The sequence below is a fragment of the Macrotis lagotis genome, chromosome 2, assembly GCF_037893015.1.
Source record: "Macrotis lagotis isolate mMagLag1 chromosome 2, bilby.v1.9.chrom.fasta, whole genome shotgun sequence".
NCBI classification, from domain to species: Eukaryota; Metazoa; Chordata; class Mammalia; order Peramelemorphia; family Peramelidae; genus Macrotis; species Macrotis lagotis.
The window spans coordinates 121,373,412-121,393,600 of record NC_133659.1 but is presented as its reverse complement, the minus strand read 5'-3'; the positions used below and the strand labels follow the sequence as shown (position 1 = coordinate 121,393,600).

Genomic DNA, 20,189 nt, shown 5'->3' with positions numbered 1-20,189 from the left:
AATGAATTTTGATGGACTAGTGAACTGGTTCAATCATTTTGGAGAACAACTTGGAACTATGTTCAAAGGACTATAAAACTGTGCATACACTTTGATCCAGCAATAACACTACTAAGTTTGTTTCAAAGAGATCAAAAAAAGAAAAAAAGAAACCTACTTATGTTGTACAAAGATAGTTATAGCTTCTCCTATGTTGGCAAAGAATTAGAAAGTGAGGAGCTGTCCATCAATTGGGGAATTGCTGAAAAAGTTGTAATATGTGATTTGGATGGAATATTATTATTATCATTATAAAAATAACAAATAGAATGCTTTCAAAAAGTGAGGGACACTTTAAATGAACTAATACAAAGTGAAATGAGCAGAACAAGAACAATGTGTGTGGCAACAACAATATTGTACAATTTTTATCAAAACAGTGATACAAGATAATTCTGAAAGACATGATGAAAAATGCTCTCCGCTTCCATAAAAATAATTGATGGGGTCTGAATGCAGGTTGAAATGATACTTTTTAAAGCTTTCTTTATTATTCTTGGCTTTTTTTAACTCTATTTGTTTTACAACATGACTAGTTTAGAAATGTTTTGCATGACTGTACAAGTATTATCTATGTAAAATTCCTTGTCTTTTTAAGGAAAGAAGAGAGGAGAATGAAATGGGAGAGAATTTTGAAACTCAAAAATTTTAAAACGAATGTTAAAATTTTTGTTTTCATGTAACTGAGAAAAATAAAAATAAACATTAAAATACATAGAGCAGCTCTTTTTAGTGGCAAAGAATTGGAAATTGAGGAAATGCTCATCATTTGGGGAATGGTTTGGCAAGTTGTGGCATATGATTATGATGAAGTACTATTTTGCTATCAAAAATGACAATGTGGGTGCTTTCAGAAAAGTATGACAAGACATAAATGAACTGATGTAAAGTGAACTGAAAAGAACTGGGAGATCATTGTGTTATAGCAATAGTAATTTTGTGATAGTGGTCAACTAGAAAAGACTACTCCAATAAATACAATGTTCCAAGACAATCTAAAAGACTCATGATGAGCAAAGGCTATCTACCTCCCAAGAGAGAACTCATGAACTCTGAGTACAAATTGGAGTGTAATTTTCTTGCTTTATTTCTTGCTTTATTTTTGCAATATAACTAAATGGGAAATATATTTCACATAATTTTTACATTAAATAATATCATTTTGCTTAACTTACAGTGGGAAGAGGTTGTGGGGAAAGAGAGAATTCGGAAGTCAAACATTAGAAAGAAAAGAATATTAAAGACAAATAATGGACTATATTCATTTTGAATTTATTTACTTATTTTTCAATTTTTCAGTTTTTCTCCTAATCTCGCTTTCCTCTCCCCAACCCCCACAGAAGGCATTGTTTCCATGCTACATTGTTTCTTTCCATGCTATACATTGATCTAAGTTGAAGGTGTTGAGAGAGAAATCATATCCTTAAGGAAAAAAAATAAAATACAAGAGCAAAGTTACATAATAAGATTATGGGTTTTTTTTTTAATTAAAGGTAATAGTCTTTGGTCTTTGTTCAAATTCCACAGTTCTTTTCCAGGATACAGATGTGTTCTCCATCACAAATAATGGGTTTTTAAAGAGAAAAGCAACTTTACAAGTATAGGACAAGGGAAGCATGGTTAAATATGAATTTCTTTGAAAAGAATCTGAGAGTTTCCATAAACTCAGTATGATCCAGTAGTGTTATATGCCAGTCTTAAAATGCTAATGTCATTTTGGTCTGCATTAATAGAAAGAGAGCTTCTAAGAGCAAAGACATGATAGTCTCTATATTCTATCCTTGCCAGACCACTTCTGGTATACTGTTCAGTTCTGGGTATCAACATTTAAGTCAGATACTGATGATTTGGGGAAAGGAAAGAGGTGGCACAGTGGATAGAGCACTGGAATGTAGTCAGGAAGATGCCTTTCTGAGATTAAATCTGACTGCAGACACTTACCAACTGTGTGAACCTGGCACAAGTCATGTAACCCTATTTACTTCAGTTATTCATATGTAAAATGAGTTGGAGAAGGAAATACCACTAGTATTTTTTCTAAGAAAATTCCAAATAGGATTATAAAAATTTGAATAGGACTCAAATCACTGATCAATAATAAGTAATCAATTGGAGAGTATTCAAAGGAAGGGAGTCTGATATATAAAATTCAGTCAGAGGAAAAGACAAGATTTTGCCAGAGAAGAGAAGGCTCAGGGATGACATGGCAGCTGCCTCTGAATATCTGATGGATATATTTTATGAGAGAGGAGATGAGATTTGTTCAATATAACTCTAGAAGATAAAGAGTAATGGGCACATGATTTGATATCAAGAAAAGCCACCTATCATAAGTATTATACAGCCATAAGTAGTGAATCCTTTGACCTCTGAGGTCTTCAAGAAAAGGCTCCATGATCATTCATCTGGAACATAATGGCCATCTTTTTAGATATAGGTTACAGCTAGAAAGTCATTGACATTCCTACCAACTCTCAAATCCTAAGATTCCAAGATTCTAGGAGTGGGTTCCAAAGGGTGTCAAGGAGTCAAGATCATTAAAAGCATTTTCCAGATCTTTATCATGTTTAAATTTTTACTGTGATTTTACAAACAAAACTTCCACAGGAATAAAAGCCTTAAAAATAAAATAATATTAAACTCTTTAAGGGTTTGTCATAGTTCTAGATAGGTTTGGGGACAGATGGAGATAATTAATCAACCCTCTTCAATTTTTTTTTTCCTTCTATAACAAGCACTCTTGAAGTATTACCCACTTTTGTTTGGTTGTTTGCCTCCTTGGCTGTTTGTTTTTGAGACTGGATCTTCCTAATTCTGTCAAGTTGGAAATGCAGCTTTTATTTATAGACAAATCACAATATTGATTTGCACAGACATTTTAACCTGCACCATTTTTCCAATCTGGGCTGGTTCACCCCTCCTTTTGCCATTCAGTCAGTCAACAAGCACTTATTAAATCTTACTCAAAACCAGGCAAAGTCCTGGGAATACAATAAATCAGAAAGATGACCCTTGCCCATTCTGATGGGGGAATACAACACATAAAAAGAAGCAAAAAATGGTTGAGGGTATAGTAGGAAAAGTCTGGAATGGAGCCTGAAGAGAAATAAAGACATGACTGGTCTGGGTTCTTTCCTTTAATGGGAACCAAACAAGTAGAAAGAGAGGCCTTAATGGAGTGTCCCTCCAAAGTTTGAATTCCAAAGCTAGAGTGAGCTGCAGAATGAAAAGATTTGTAGGGCATGGTAGAGCCTGGCCCTCTGGTGATCCTCTGCTTATCCAGGGCCTTGTCATATTAGTGCCACCTTTGGCTGAAATGCAACTCAAAATTCCTAAACTCAAGTAATACACCAGTCTTAGTCTACCCAACAGCAGGGCCTATAGGCATAAACCATCACACTCAGCTTATCTGTTATTATGCACTAGTAAAAAATGAACTAAAACACTAAATTTTATCACAACATACATTTTATAGTCTTATTTATGAGCATTTATTATCCTTAAGAATAAAATTCTAACTAGGCAATACAGAGGATAGAGTACTGGACCTGGAGTAAGGAAAACAGGAGTTAAAAATCTGACCTCAACACTTACTGGCTATGTGACCCTAGAAGAGTCAATTCACATCAATCTGCCTCAGTTACTCCATCTGCAAAACTGCATCCACCTTCTAGGGTTGTTAGAAGGATCAAATGAGATAATATTTGTAAAAATGTTATATAAACTTTAAAGAGCTATAAAAATGCTAGTTGTGATGATGATGATGAGGAGGAGGATATCTCCTTTAGCAGTTACTTTTCCTGGGAAAATGATTATTTCTTAGGTTAACTAACACATGTTCATAAACACTCTTTCCTAAGCAACAAGTAAATGCTTTGTCATCTCATCAAAAGTATCACTCTTCACAAGATATTTTCATAATTATGTATAGAATCACCCTGGAAGTCAGTAGTCAGGGTCCTATGATTCCCCATCATTAAATATGTCTGGGGCATGTGCAAGAGTAGAGGGAAGTACTGAAGAAGTCATCAGGAAGGATACAGTTGTCACTGAAGTTCCTAAGGCTCTTTCATTTGTATGAGCATATGAGCATGTCCCCAGGAAAACACACCACAATCAGAACATAGATCCTTACAAATAGAAACATTCGGACTCATTCCCTGGATGTGCAGCACTTCCACAAGGCAGTCTTCCTTCTGTCAACATAGTCAGCAATGCAATGTGAGGCCCAGTTTAGGAACCATTGTCCTGAAGCCTATATTCATTCTTTGGTAAATTGGCTATCAGCAACCTTGGAAGGAAAAAATGTCTGGTATGCTTCTCAGGGTGAGTGGCAACAGCTACTCCCTTCCTGACCCAAAGATCATGCCCCTGCCTTTCTGACAATGGAGAATTGATCAATAAGCACCTTTAACACCCATGCATATATCTATATATATATCTATATATATATATCTATATATATATATATAATATATATACACAGATAGATAGATAGATGATAGATAGATAGATAGATATTTTAAAGAAGGTACTGACAACCCCTTTATAGAGCTATTTTAAAGAGTATTTACAGATTGTCAGATCCCTAAGATTGAAAGTGAGTTATAAAAAGTAACTTTATTCCTCTGCAAAACCAGGCCTACAGATTTAAATTGATATTCCTTGTGAATCTCGTGGAGTTGGATATCAAAGGATCATGTGATCTTCTTGAAACATTAAAAATGTGAGCATAGAAAACTAGACAAGACTGGCCTAGAAATAAAGCAAGTCTTTTTAATTTCATGGAGTCAATTCAGTAAGAGTGTGTAATTTAGAAACCAATTAATCAATTGATTTAACAAGCATCTGCTAAAGACCTACCAAGTGCCAGACTCATACATAGGTTGGGAACACAAATACAAAAAATCAAAACATTCCCATCTCATGAAGTTTTTATTCTCATGGAGGTATCAGCAATTTACTTTATCTATCTGTCTATCTATCTGTCTATTTATATCTATCTATCATTTATTTGTCTCTCTGATCATCTGTTGGATCAATCTACATATATATTTATATATATATAAATATAATGTATACATACACATATCACAAATATACCAAATATACATATATCTTGCAAAAATGTACATAAATATATATGTGGTTTCACGTATATATACCATATAAATGTATACTAAGAATACATATATACCTTGGATGTGTTTAGTATGTATATAGCTAGTTATATATTTGTATATAAATCCATATATACATATACTTTTTTTATACCTTAAGTCTTATATATGTACATATGTATAAACTCCTTTTATATGACTGATTCCATTGCAGTTGAGAATTTTATAAGTTAAGGGTTCCATTGCTCATACAAAAACTGAATGAAATTTTACAGATTATATGGCAAGAACAGGTTATCCCCCAGGAGTTCAAGAACATCTCCCTTGTTCATGTCTTTAAAGGGGAAGATTGTTCTGTGAAAATGGGGGGGGGGGCATGGGGAAGGAGGGGGAAAAAGGATACCTCTTTCTTGGTCACTACTGGCAAAATTCTTGCTAGAGTCCTCTTAATAGACTGATCCTTCACCTGGAAAATTGTTACTTAGCTGAGAGCCAGAGTAGCTTCAGAAAGTACAAAGAATGAGCAATATGGTGCTTGCTGCACGAATACTTCAGGAGGAATATCAGGAATAGAAAAGAGGACTTCCATAACATTTCTAGATCTGACCAAGGTCTTTGATATTGTCAGTCATGAAGCTTATGGAAAATTCTGTCAAAATTAGGTTGCCTGGAGAAGCTCATCAGTTTTGTACATCAATTTCTTGATGCCTGGGGTAATAATGCATGAATGCTCTTCCACTTTCCCAATTACTGATGGGGTGAAACAAGACTACGATTCCATGATTTCATCTGTATTGTCAAATGCCTTCACTGAAGATGAACACATGATCAAGATTCTTCAACTTGAAAACGCTACAAGCCAAGACCAAAGTGGAAGGAGTGTTGGTGCATGCTCTTCTGTTTGCAGATGATTGTGCACTCAATGCAATCTCTGAAGCTGAGACAACAAAGTATGGGTCGATTCTTTACTGCTTGTGCTAATTTTGACCTAACAATGAACACCAAAAAACCATCAGCCAGCACCACACCATTCACATGTGGAGCCATGAGTTATGGCAAATATAGAAGCTTGGAATTCTGTGGATAAGGAATAGATGTCTTGACAGTGTACATTCCAGAGAGGGATGTACTCACTGATAATGAAGTTGACATACACATTTTCAGAGCTAGGGAAGCTCCAAAGGAAAGTGGGGAAAGAATAGTTATTAGACTGACTACCATACTGAAGATCCTCAGAATTCTTGTGCTGATCTCATTGCTATAAGCCTGTGAAACTGGACAATCTACCAGAACCATGTTAGGAAACTGAATTGTTTCCATTTGAATTGTCTTAGGAAGATTCGGAAAACCACCTGGCTGGAGAAGGTCCTTCTTTGAAAGAAACTGCCAAGCATTCAGACTCTACTATAGAGAACCTAATCCCAATGGGCTGACCATGTTGTGTGAATGTCAAACATATGTTTGCCAAAAAAATATTTTATAAACAATTTATACAGTACAAATGAGGGTCAGAAAAAGTGATACAAGAACACTCTTAAAGCCTCTTTTAAGAATTTTGGAATTGAGTAAGTGGCAGCATGACAGTGGAGAGCCCAGAATGGTGTACCCTCTTCAGAGAAGGGCCCATGCTCTATGAGCAAAGCAGGATTGAAACAGCTCAAAAGAAATGAGAATGCAGAGAGCTGACCCCTTCTTTGGTCTGATCAGCACGATCAGATACACTGTAATTTGATTCAAACATAGAGATGTCATTTTATCTTCTTTGAAAATGGGCAATAACTAACCAACATACATGTATATATTTATATATGTATATATGCTTAATATACAACATAGATGTATACCAAATAGACACATATATCTTGGATATTTATAAATATACATAGCAAATACAAATACAAAGGGTTTAAATGCAATATAGTTTTGTGAGGAAGGCACTAGCTGTGGGGGGAAATGCAGATTAAAAACATAAGAGATACAATAAAATAGTAATGTGGTTATTTTCTTTCCCATAAATGATGATTTCATATCCTCTCTGATTTTGGAGTTCTACAGCATTGTTTTGGGTGAGATTGGAAGAGAGGGAGAATATTCACATTACTTGAATACTGCAACACCCTGCCCAAGGTAGAAGCTAGATTGGTATTATTAATGGATGATGAAGGTGAGTTGATGCAAAGAATTCTTGTTGTTCAGGAATAGATAGGTACCATCATATTAAAGGAAATTCAAGAGAGATCAATAAAAATGATTAAAGGACCGAGAGGATTGATTTTTGAGAAAAGATTAAGAGAAATAAATGTGTAGTTTGACACATGGCCAAGGAGGAATATGATAACTTCGGTGGTCAAATGAGGTATGACTGTGGAATAGATGAGATGTAAGAAATTGAAAAGAAGTCTTCCTCAAATACATACTGATGAAAATTTCTGAACTAAGTCCCTTAGATGATAGAGGAATTTTCCCAGGGAAGTAATGAAGACCTGTTTTTGGAGTGTAACACTAAGACAGACAAAATGTGTTTTGAAAAAAGGGAGCAGTCAGGAGTTATGGGAAGTTAATCTAATATTAAAATTAATTAATTAATATTAATATTAAAAATATTAACTTCACAGAACAGCCAGACAATAAGCATTTATAAAGCACCTGCTATGTGCCAGACATAGTTCTAAGCACCAGGGATACAATGGATATGTGAAAGGACAAAGGTACAAATTCAGTGAACAGTTTTCAGATTTAGCTCAGGTACTATAAATAATGATAATGAGGATGAGGTTGAGGATAAAGATGAGGATGAGGATGAAAATGAGGATGATGAGGATGATGATGAGAAAATGGGATGAGGATACAACAAAATTGTTAGAAGTTCTGAGTTCAGATTCTGATTTTATTCCTTAATCATTTGGTCTCTCTGGGACTTAGTTTTCTCATCTATAAAATGAGATGGTTGAACAAAATTACTTCCAAGGTCCTTCCCAGCTCTAGAGATATGATCTATAAACTTTATGAACAACAAAAACAAACTGAAAAACAATCAAGTTTCCCAAATCTGGTTAGATTAATGTTAGAACTGAGTCAAGGAATGTAGTCCTATAGTTCTTAATCAGTTGATTAATAAATGTATATTAAGTGTCAACAACTTTACAAGTTCTTTATTGGGTGTTGGGGATACCAGTCCCTGCCCTTAAGGAATTTACATTCAACTGCTAATCCACTTAAAGTCCCTAAATCCATAAGCAAGCAGTAAACTAGCTCTGCCCTGCTGGTTAGTGAAATGAAGGAATAAATGAGATAGTCAATTTAATATATTGGTGAGAACTTAATACATGCACCAGATAGTACCTTGTATCTTTTACTTTTTTTGCATGCTTATTTAATCCCTGTCTTTTTCTGCTAGTCATCAACCAGAAAACCTGTCTATCCTTCATTTCAACCAATTGACCCCAGTTTTAATTTCCAAAATCAAGAGTTTCATCCTATTCCCAAAAAACACCCCTTCAAATATTTGAAGGTAGTCATTATGCTTTGCCCTAATAATTCATTATCAATCCATATTTGCAAAATTCAACAAGAAATATTAATATTCAAGGCATTATGTTAGGACGTAGAGCTATATAAAGATAAAACAATGACCTGATCCCTTAAAGTATAAAACAAAATGAATTGTGTTAGGGACAAGTGTAAGAAATAGGCAAAATGTTCCTAGAAGAGTCGAGGAGAAAGGACAGTTTCAACTGTGAAGATCAGGATATGATTCATGGAGAAAGTAGCACCTGACCTGAGGAAGAGATGTAGCAGTAGGATCAATAAGATTACAGAGAGAGATGAAAATAAGATGACAAAGTAGGTGGCACATAGCAAGAGTCCACCAAAAGTGGACATCATTCAATATTGTTTTTTATAAATTAGTTATTTTTAGTTCCAGTATAGCTCACTGAGGCCCCAGAACATGGCTACTATATTAGGTTAGGCCTGAGGAATAGGGTGGCATCTTTTTATTATTACAGATCACTAGCCCCCACTAGTGTTCTCCTTCCCATGATTCAGATGATTCAGTCAGTCTTAATCAGAAAGGGTATTTACTAGGGTGGTATAATAAGAAAATAATGCATTCCCTCCATTATACAGATACTGCCACCATCGACTGATGTCCTGGGAAAGTTTCCTAGATGCAAATTCTAATTCTTCCAAACCCTTTAAAATTTCAAAAAAAATCAACTGGTCAAGGAGGCAGGGTGCAAGGGAGGAGGAGTTGGAGTGGTGCATGAGTACCATCAATCCTTTTCGAGTAGTTAGATGGCACAATCTATCCTCTACATAGTCAGGCATTAGACTTACCATTCCAAATAACCCAAAAGTTTTGCTCAAGATACCAGAAGGCATAATCAAGTCACTTAATCATTCTGAATAGACTTTCCTTCACACCTAGAGGAGTAACTATGCCTTGCTTATACCTAGTAATCAATTTAAATATCTTCTCACCTGATAAATATCTCAGAGCTAAGCATCTGGGCTTACTTTAAATGGCATGGAGCGATTTGATTGAATTTATTCACTCAATCTTTTTGCCTGACAAAAATTATTCTTTCCTAAAAATATAGGATTTTATAATGTGTTAAAGCTTTTGCTGGTAGTAACATACAGTAGCATGAGTTTCAGTAACAATAGTTTACATTTATAGACTACATCTCAAAATCACTTGATTTATCCAACCTCTTTTGATCCTTACAACCCTACAAAGTTAGTTATGGTGTTATGACATACATTTTTCAGATGGGGGGAAACAGAACTCAAAATGAGATATTAGATCTCATAACCAGAAAGTAGTGGAGCTGGGGGACCTGAAACAAGGCTTCCTAGTTTCAGGGACAATACTCTATAACCTATTAAACTCTGTTCACAGTTCACACAAGTCTTGTTCTAACGCTGGTAGGAGAGTAATCAATTGAAGCAGCCAATTTGCTATTTCTCTACCCACTAAAAACAATCCATTTCTATTAGAGCAACCTGTGGATTGCAGCAGTTGTATTTTGTGATGCTGGATACATATGCTGGTCCATCATTCTGACAGCAGATTGGATGATGAGGGAGCCCGCCAGTGAATGACCACATCGGCTTCTGTTCCGGTGGCATTTCCAGAAATGGCTTCTTAGCCAAAGATGAGTCATCTTTTTCTAGCACTAAGAGTTGTTTTCAGAAGAGCCCCACATCTCAAGGCCATCATTCTTAGACTTTCTGGCTGAGGCAACAGAGGAAATGACATCATCCAACCTGGGTCATTCAGACTGGTGGGTGGCAGGTCTGGCATGAATCTCATATCACCTGTCCAGTCACCTCCATAGGTCACATTTTTTTATCTCATATTACCCACATCCCCTGTCCTTTTCCATTTCCTTCCTAACAGTAAATGGCGAAAAATGACCTGAGCTATACCCACCAGTTATAAACCTCCCTCAGCATATTTATTGCAATAATGAATATAATCATAGAGCAGAGTTCCTGCCTCTATCTTTAATTATGATATATATATAATATATATACGTACATACTGAATAGTTCCTATTTTTCACACTATTTGAAATCTTTTAATTGTATCATAATAATAAAATGTACATATGTATAAAATGTGAGAACCATGGAAAAGAAGGATGGTCTATGTATTTTTGATGATGTGGCTTTTCATTCACAGAATGATGAGACTTAGATTTGCTTTCTATTTTATTGAAAGGATGCAGTGGTTTAATGTATCACTTTTCTACTGTTCAGAGATTAATACAAAAGAATTCTAATCAATGATAAACTATTTGTCGACCTCCATTGAGTATAAGTTTCTGAGCAAGGCTTGGTATGTTTTCCTTATACAGAGATGATTTGGCATGTTTTTAGGTGGAATTGGGCCATGCCATGGTTGAATAGCCTGCATAGCATAATAGACATAATTGATGTGGAACTACAACCCCAAGTTTCTGATCTGGATTGTGGGGCACATGGGCAGACATCTGGAAGGAAGGATAATAAGAATTGCCCTTCCTGGCCTGAAGGAGATCCTCAGAACCCATTTTCAACCAGTGTTGTCAAGCAGGCCTTAGGGGAGCTGCAAACCTTAGGAGAACTGTATTCATTGTATGCTTTAATAGAAACAACCACTTCTTTGAATACTCTGTACCCAAAAGGTACATTTGTGCCAGATAAAAATAGAAGTTTCTTAGGAATGTTTGGTGTCTTTAGGATCTAATGTAATAGCCTCCATGGTTCAGGGAAGGGTGAGGGTGTCATGGTCTGGCCACTAGGCACTAATCCAGGCCTCAGAATAGTCAATATAGACATAAAATGAGCAATGCTTGTTTATGATGACTTCAAGGATGATGAGTAGGGTTGGAAAGGGACCCTGGCTAATACATGTGATTGGGGAAAATGAACACTAAGAGAAAATGAAAGCTGATAAGATTTGTGAATCTGACTTCCTTGGTTATTTGGGATGATGATAGTGGTAGATCAGGATGCCATGATAATTAACAAATTTAATTTACCTGGGCCTTCCTGTAGATGGATGGTCTGGTTGGATATTTGGCAGGAATAGCCTATGGTTATTCCCATCAAACTCATGAATCTTTTGGAGGACCTCATTTTTCAGATTACAATAGGGGAAAAAGTTAATAAGCTATATGTGCTCATTCAGAAATGGGGATGAAATTTTCTCCTACTTTAATATCTATTTCTATTCTAATTAAATAATTTGTCATCTTGTGCTACTCTTGTGTCCTCAGATACACAAGATGTTTACTAGCTATAAGTATTGATTAAACAATTAATATGTATCAGGCAAGGGCAGTTAGGAGGTGCAGTGCATAGGGAGCCCATGCTTGGAGCCAGGAAGACATGAGTTCAAATACAACCTCAGACACTATATGATCCTGAGGAAGTCAATTAATCTTGTTTCCTCAGTTTCCTTGCCAGTCAAGTGAATTAGAGAAGGAAACGACAAGCCACTCCAGTATCTTTGCCAAGAAAACCCCAAATGGTGTCACAGAAAGTTGGACATGACTGAACAACAAAAACAAATTCATCAGACACTGTGTTATAAACTCTAAGGATACAAATACAAGTTTAAAAAAATATAGTTCCTTTATCCCTAGTTTACATTCTAGTAGAAAAGGGGAGAAAGCACATGCAAAAGTTGCTGAAAGGGGAAAGAAGATGGTACCCACATGGAGGCATGGTAGTAAAACCTAGAAAGTCAGAAGAATGACTGGCCTGACCCTATACCTAAAATGTAAGCTCCCTGAAGGACTTCATTGATAGTAGTAGAAAGCCAATATGGTGAAAGGATGTTCCAGGGAATACAGATTGCAGTGGTAGATGGGTATGCCCTGCCATTGGTAGTTTCCCCATCAATTCATGGGTCCTGTGTACCCCAACAATAGAAGATTGTTTTGGTGAATGATAGTAATTAGAAATTGAACAATACTCCCCTTGCCAAGAACTGATTAATGTACTACATGAATAAAGGTAAGCTTTCATTTCTCCCCTTAGGCTATTAAAGGATGATCTACTCAAAACTAATTTCCCCAATAAACTTCCAGGTCTCATTTTAAGAGAGGGGAGGGGTTAAGGAGAAGAAGCTTTATTTTATTCTTATCAATGTCACCTTTAATGAATGCTTTTTTTCCCCTTCAAATGATCTGTTCTCCAATTTCTTACTTCCTTGTTTGTTACTTATTAATTAATTCCTCTTGACATGAATCAAAATTCAATAGCTGCCAATTCTAACTTACCTAGTGGTTAGCTAATGAAGTCATCAGAAAGTGATGTAGAGGGGTAGAATGTTATTTCTTCTACTTTTATTTTGATGAAAGAATTCCAAAAATTTATTTAGAAGACAGCAAGAAAAACAAATGAGAATTTTTCCAATTGTGTTTACCAAGAGACTAAAAGAATACATACAAGTTGGATGTCCTGAATCTCCTTCCAAGTCTGGTGTTTCATCCTATAAGCCTCTGTTTCTTCTTCTGTAGGCTCTCAGGCTTCATACATGCTGTTGGAGGGCCTCTTCCTCTCATCTAACTGTATGATCTCCTTGACATAGAGGAGGCAGGCTTCCTCATTATTTAATGCCTTTTTCATTTTTTCATGCCTTTTTTTCCTTCACCCTGTCAGAACTGTTTTTCTTGTTTCTTCTTCTTCCTCCTCCTCCTCCTCCTTCCTCCTCCTTCCTCCTCCTTCTTCCTCCTTTTTTCTTCTCTTTCTCTTTCTCTTAGTGAAGCTACATTACAGTTTTTGGTCTGCTTGTTTGCTCTTCTCCCATGATATTATCAGGAATATATTTATTTGCATTAGTAATTTCCTTCCCAGCTTCTCCAGTACAGTAGGAAAACTTGACAAAGAAGTTAGCAGCACTTATACCCTCATCTAGTTGTAACCCAGAAGGCATAGCATCCTGTTGTTCCTGACCGCCATACTTCTCTAAGATGCTTTCTTTCTTGTGTTCTTTGACATTTTCTTTCTTGAAATTTTCTTGACTTTAAATGATGTATACAGCAACTCCATTTTTTTTGGATCTTTTTGGAGATGCACTTGTCATAAACCTCCCAAGCAAACAATTTGTGTGTGCTATTGAAATTGTATCTCCAGTGTATGGAATGAAATTGTCTCCTACAGAACTAACTTCATCAGGATTCTTTCCTGCATTGGCATAGAAATTCTCTCATTGCCTTTGTTTTTGGATCCTAGTAGACAGAATTGGAATCTAACTTTCACAAGTATTTAGCAATGCCTTCTTGAACCCTGAGATTCAGGACTGTAATCTCTCTTTCTGAGTCAAAATTTTGTCCTATCATATCAATATACATACTTACCTTCAACTTCATTGTTATAGTCTCTTCCAATCTGAGAATTTGGTTCTTCTTCTCACTGATGTTTTAGGGAATTCTCTAGTTGCACTAATTTTCCTGAAGCTAATCCTTTTTGTAGCTTCTGAAATTTCAGTGTATATTTATCCAAGTTAACTTTGGCATATTCTTCATTTGTTCTTTCTTCTGAGTTGTAGACATTCCACTGATCCCTTTTACAATTATATTCAAACATAAGCTAAGATTGTATATGCTATATATGTGTATATGTATGTATGTATATATATGGTACTATGTTAGTTTTTGTGAATTTGGCAACAACATACACCTAAGTCTCTCAAAGCAGACCTTTTTTGTGTATGTGCATCATAGTCCCACAGTTTTCACATGCTCCTTTGTGGTATTTTGTAATCACAATATTCTCTTCTATACTTCTCTTATACCATTCTCCAGACGAACTGTACTTTTTTTTTGTTTCTCTGGTGGGGTCTTTGATGCTTTAATGTGAGTCTTTTTAATGGATCGATATACCATTGCACTGAGGAGATGCATTGAGGAATGTGAGAATTAATATCTTTTCCTTCCTCATTTACTTAAACTGGGCATTACCCAGCTTTCTCTGTTCCTCTAACTTCTTCTTTCTGAAGTCTTCCCTTGTCATTTTCTTTGGCTCTTCTAAATCCTTGTCACTTGATCCTGGGCAGGGGGGCAGTACTTTTTGCTTCTGCAACAGCAGCCAATATGGTCCTGATTATGTCCCTTTGACGTGTCCAAACAGACAAGGAAGGGAGGTTCAGAAAACCAAGGCCACACCATCAGAACAAAAATTAAACTGAGAGAATGGACTGGGTAAAGCCACTCTTAATCCACTGAAATGGTAAGGAAGAGGAAAAACAGGGGAGAACTTCTAAAGTCAGAGCTACCCCAAATCCTGGCTAGCTCACCAAAATTATGCCAGGGAAAATGTGACCAAAGTTCAGGCAGAACATGAAAGAATTCATGTAAAAGACTGACTCTGACCCAAAAGGAATTTAGAAACAAAAATGTTTAAGTTTTGCTGTGAGTTAAAGGGAAAGAGAGACTAAGGGGTAGGAAGTCACAGATGCCTAAGCAGAAAAGGGAGCTAAAAGAAAGAACAACCTAGATCTAAACCTACATGAGAGGGAGAACAATAAGGAAAGCTGTAAGAGCAGGAGAATTTGGAGATCACTTACCTCCAGAGCAAGTTGCCTTTCAAAGGAAGGTGAGCAGCATATTTCTTTTTCTTTTAAGGAAATGTCAGTCCTCTTAGTCATAGCTGAGGTAGTAAAAGGAGACTAAAGATTTTATCTCATTTTAAAGGGACTGGAGGCTATAATCCTAATCAATAGGTATTAAAGGAGTTTTGGGGGGATTTGGACAGTGGGTGAAGAAGGCCCTTTGATTTCCCAGTGTGGTGGGGAAAAGTATATATGTATCATTATCCCTAGACCCATAAATATACAGAATGTAAACCATTAGTTTAAAATTTTAAACAAGATGAGAATGGAGGAATTTGGCAATGGAGGATTTCCACTATTTTTCAGTCCAAGGTCCTGCTATTACAGATGCTAATGGACCCTACAATGTAAGGTTACTGCAATTGTTCAGTAGCTAAGACTTCACTTAGCACCTGAGTGGGTTTATGGCTTAGATTCATACCAAATTTTTCTCTTATATAACTATATATGGGAAGTCATGGTAAAATGCTCCTCTCACATCAAGCTCCAGTTTACTTCTGTCCAACTTCCTTTCTTAATTTCTATTTCTGTTCTCTGAGTCCAAGTAAAGCAAGTTTAATCTCTCCTCTGCATAACAATTATTCAAAACTTGAAATGGATTATAATTTCCCTCCAAGTCTTTCCTTCTTCAGACTAATGTGAAGGTGGGTATCCATCCACCCCAATTAAGTGTAGAAGAAGCAGACTTCTTGATTGAATTGGTCAATCAATCAAGGGTGTAAACTAGGTATGAAAAAGACTTAGACATCTTAAATCAATCAATCAATCAAAGGCATAAATTAAGTTGGAACAAGTCCTTAATCATGAAATGAAGTGCTTTTTTAAGCTACTGAATAAAATAAAATGACCAAACACATGTAAAGTAATGGGACTTGTGAAAAGAATTAGGGTATGTTGAGGCAAACCCTTCTTGGACCTGTAGTAAAAGGGCAGCAAATAGAGGCCTGGGAGGGCAACTTTGTGAACTTCAAAGTTAGAAGATTTGGACTTCTCATCTGAGTCAAATCAGTAATGGCTGTTGACTCACACCATAGACAAAGGAATTAGGCCTTTGCAAGTGTCTGATCCTCAGACCCCAGTAGAGAATACCCCTAAGGGAACTCCAGGAAGATAAGAAGGGATTTCAAATAATCAGGAGCCCAGAATTTACTCTTTGGCAGTATTAGGTTTCTAAGTTTAGATCCAACCTCATCAGGGTCCTTGTGTATGGGAAGAGGTAAAGTTTCCAATTTGGGTAAGAAACTTCTGTAACAACTGTCGCTTCTAGTTATTAAATATCCTTTTCTGAAAACCAATTAACTCTTGGCAATTATTTGATAATCAATGGGAAACATACTACTATAGGAGCTTGAAAGCAAGAGTACTAGAAAATCCTCAGCACTTTAAGGTAATTCTTAGAACCCTGAAAGGAGAAGTAATAAGTTACCTATGAGGACACAAAATACCAGCACAAACTGGGGTCAGGAGAGTGAGTCCAGAGGAGTGGCTACAAAACATTTCTTCAACTGTTCTTTATAACACATAGACTTCAGACCTTTAATCACTGCACTTATTAACACTGAATATTCTTTAAGTTGTTAATAATGTCCATTCTAAAATATTATGTCCAGAATTGAACATCCTATCTAGAATTCAAGGAAGACTTCTCAGAAGAATTGGGACTTGAACTTGGATCTTGAAAAAGACAAAAATTGGGGGGACCTGAAAATTATCTTCAAATATTTGAAAAATTCACTTAATTTAACTTGACCCTATAGGGCAGAATTAGGAGTAATAGGTTAAGAGAAGCAGATTTTCTTTTTTTTTTCTTTTTTGACAAGGAAATTAGGGTTAAATCCAGGGTCAAACACCTAGTAAAAATCAAGTGTCTGAGGCCTGAGTTGAATTCAGGTCCTCCTGACTCAGGGATGATGATTTATTTACTGCATCATTGCACCACTAGCTGCCCCTGAGAGGCATTCAGTATAAACATAGGTTCCTTCCAATTAAAGCTGAATGAAAACAGAATGTTCTACCTTGAAGTGAGTTCTCCATCAATGGAGGTCTTGTAGGAGAGGCTGAGAGACCATAAAAGGATTTTTGTTCAGGTATTGGTGGGACTAGATATCCTTCCAATTCTGAGATCATAAGATTATAGGATCACATATCTAGAGATAGAAGGAACCTACTAAACCACTTAATTGACCCTATAATTTTTCAGATGCAGAACTCAAACCCAAGGAGGCTAGTGACTTGCCCAAGGTCACACAAGTAAGAATTGATAGAATTGGCATTATTCTTTGATCCTGGCAAAGGAGACTGAAAGCACTGTGGTGAAAGAAACATTTTAAATCTCTATGAATAAAGTGAGAAGGATAGATAGACAAAAAGGAAAGAAAGAGAATATTCCAGCTAAGTCATCAGGGTTTGAAAAGAAATAAGATTTTTAACAATAAAGTCAAAGATTCACAAATTTTAATAGTGAATGAAGAGAGAATGATTGTGTGTTAGAAAGACTATTAAGTAATTTTTTAAGACAGGAAAGATCTGTGCACATTTGAGGGTAAAAGGGAAGAGATCATCAAAGAAAGAGAGATTGATGATGTTCATAAGCCCAGTGTTATGCTAGCTTTCTAAAGAGCAGTATGACACCGCTGACTTCTATTTAACTTATGATTCATGATAAGATCCCCCTCCCCTACAGGGGCTATTTTTGCAGTGTTAGTGTCCAGTCAGTCATTGCCCATTCTTGTATCAAAACACTTCACTTTCTCAAGTCCTAAATCATGCCACCTTAAACCTGTCTCTACTGAACCCCACCTTTTTTTGATAGCTCATTTGTCAAGTTAGCTTTTTATTGGAGTCCTATTTCCTGGGGGTATCAACATTCCTACAAACTTAGTTCGATCTACACACATGACAAATATGCTCTCAATTCCATCACCTTGATACTCATATTAAAAAATATTGTCCCCAGGACTGCTATTCAAAGGATTACCCTTGAGGTTTTCTCTCTATTTTAGCTATAGGCTACTGGCTACAGTGAGGCAACTAGTGAATAAAGTTAGTGGATAAATTGCATGATGGATAAAGCAACAGACCTGGAATCATACCTGAGTTCAAATCTGACATCAGACACTTACTGGTTGTGTGACCCTGGACAAGTCACCTAAACCTGTTTACCTCAGTTTCCTCATCTGTAAAAGGAACTGGAGAAAGAAATGGCAAACTATTTGCCAAGAAAACTCTTAAATTTAATCACAAAGAGTTGAACATGACTGAAATGATTCAACAACAATAAAATTGAGTGTGGGGGGGGACTTCAAACTTGTTATATTTATAATCTAAGCATATGTCTAATGTGTAAATTCGTGGTCTGTTAAGACAACTCCAAAGAGTAGAAACTGAATCCATTTTGTACATTATCTTGCACAAAAATATAAATTATAGACCTCATCAAATGCAGAGAGAAAAATAAGAAAAAATAATACTGACATTTATGTTTGCAAAGCAATTTGCTTATATTATCTCATCTGACTTACAGCAGTAGCAGAGTATGATTTTTAAAAGATTCCTATCCTGGAACTCCATCCAGGACTCAGTTTTGCCTTTGGATAAATACAATGAGCTATAGGACTAGAGTTGGAAGGGACTTCAGAAATCATTTAATCCAATACCCTCAATTTAGAGATGAAAAGACTGAGGTCCAAGAGGTTTAAATGAGGTTTGATTTCTATCCATATCCTTTGATTCCAGAGTCTTTGTTGATTCCACTCTACCATGGGGAAAAAAAAAATCACTTCATGATTTCACTTACAGATAAGAAAACCTGGACTCAGAGAAAGTTAAATGACTACTCAGACAAAGCTCCTTAAGAGTTAAAGTTGGGATTTGAATGCAAATTTAACGTCCTTTCCTTTATTCCATAAATTTTCATATAATAGTCAAAAATACAAATTCTAGCTTGTTAAAGAGAGGCATATTTATTAGAAATGATAAGAATAGTACTTTAGATGTGCTTTGCCCTGGTCAGATCACACCTGGAATACTGTACTCAGTTTCAGGTACCTTAAGAAGGGCATAAGAAGGATGGCCAGAGGACTGGAGATTAGCCCATGGAAAGGTATTTAATAGAAGAAACTTTCTGTACCTCCATTTCCTAACCTATAAAATGGGAATAAAAATATTTGCACTATTAGCCTCATGAGATTCTTTGCAATGAGCTAGCTCTTTGGAAAGCATTAACCTATAAAGCAGAACTATTTCTAAAGATGTTATGTTTCTTTATAATGAACTTCTGGATTCACCCCCATTGAAAGATATTGTGTACATAGAAAATATTGACAATCGAGACCATCTCATATATTGTCAAGGTGCCAGCCTGAAGTGTTGTGACCACATTACAAATATCTTCCCAGACCTCATGAACTTTGAATACAGTCTGAATAATGGGAGACAGACTCAGTCTACATTTTGAAGAACATCTAGTTGGCAGATAGTTCAACCTATCAAATACTAACCAGCAGGCTTCTATATCTTTAGGGGGGACATCCAAGTCATCATGTACTGCTTGTCACTGTAGGACTGCTCCATGTGGAGAGGAAAGGCCAAGGCAATGCTCCAGCTGTCAGACTGTGCCCCTCAGCTCTTAAGCAGTTAGTTCCAGCTCTGTTCTTTTTTTTCTTTTTTTTTTTCTGAAGCACAAAGACTACATCTATTAGCAGTGGAGTGGCTTGAGCTGACTCACAGGCACAGAAGCTGATTGATGGAGCATGATGCATCCCTTAATTAAGCAGAAGCTACTAATAAAAAATGAACTTGCCGGATGATTTGTGGGGTCCTTGCAGGGCAGCCATATGTGTCTCACACAGATAGAAGGAAAGCATGCCCCATGGCCCATTCTAGTTGTATATGGAGATCAGAATTGTGTTGGTAAAGGAGGA

At 36.2% G+C, this 20,189-nt stretch overlaps 1 pseudogene; it reads right to left on the bottom strand.

The window, feature by feature from the left end:
* Positions 1-6,078: 6,078 nt before the first annotated feature.
* LOC141510846 (pre-mRNA-splicing factor SLU7-like) lies at positions 6,079-19,839 on the bottom strand (annotated as a pseudogene).
* Positions 19,840-20,189: the final 350 nt, after the last annotated feature.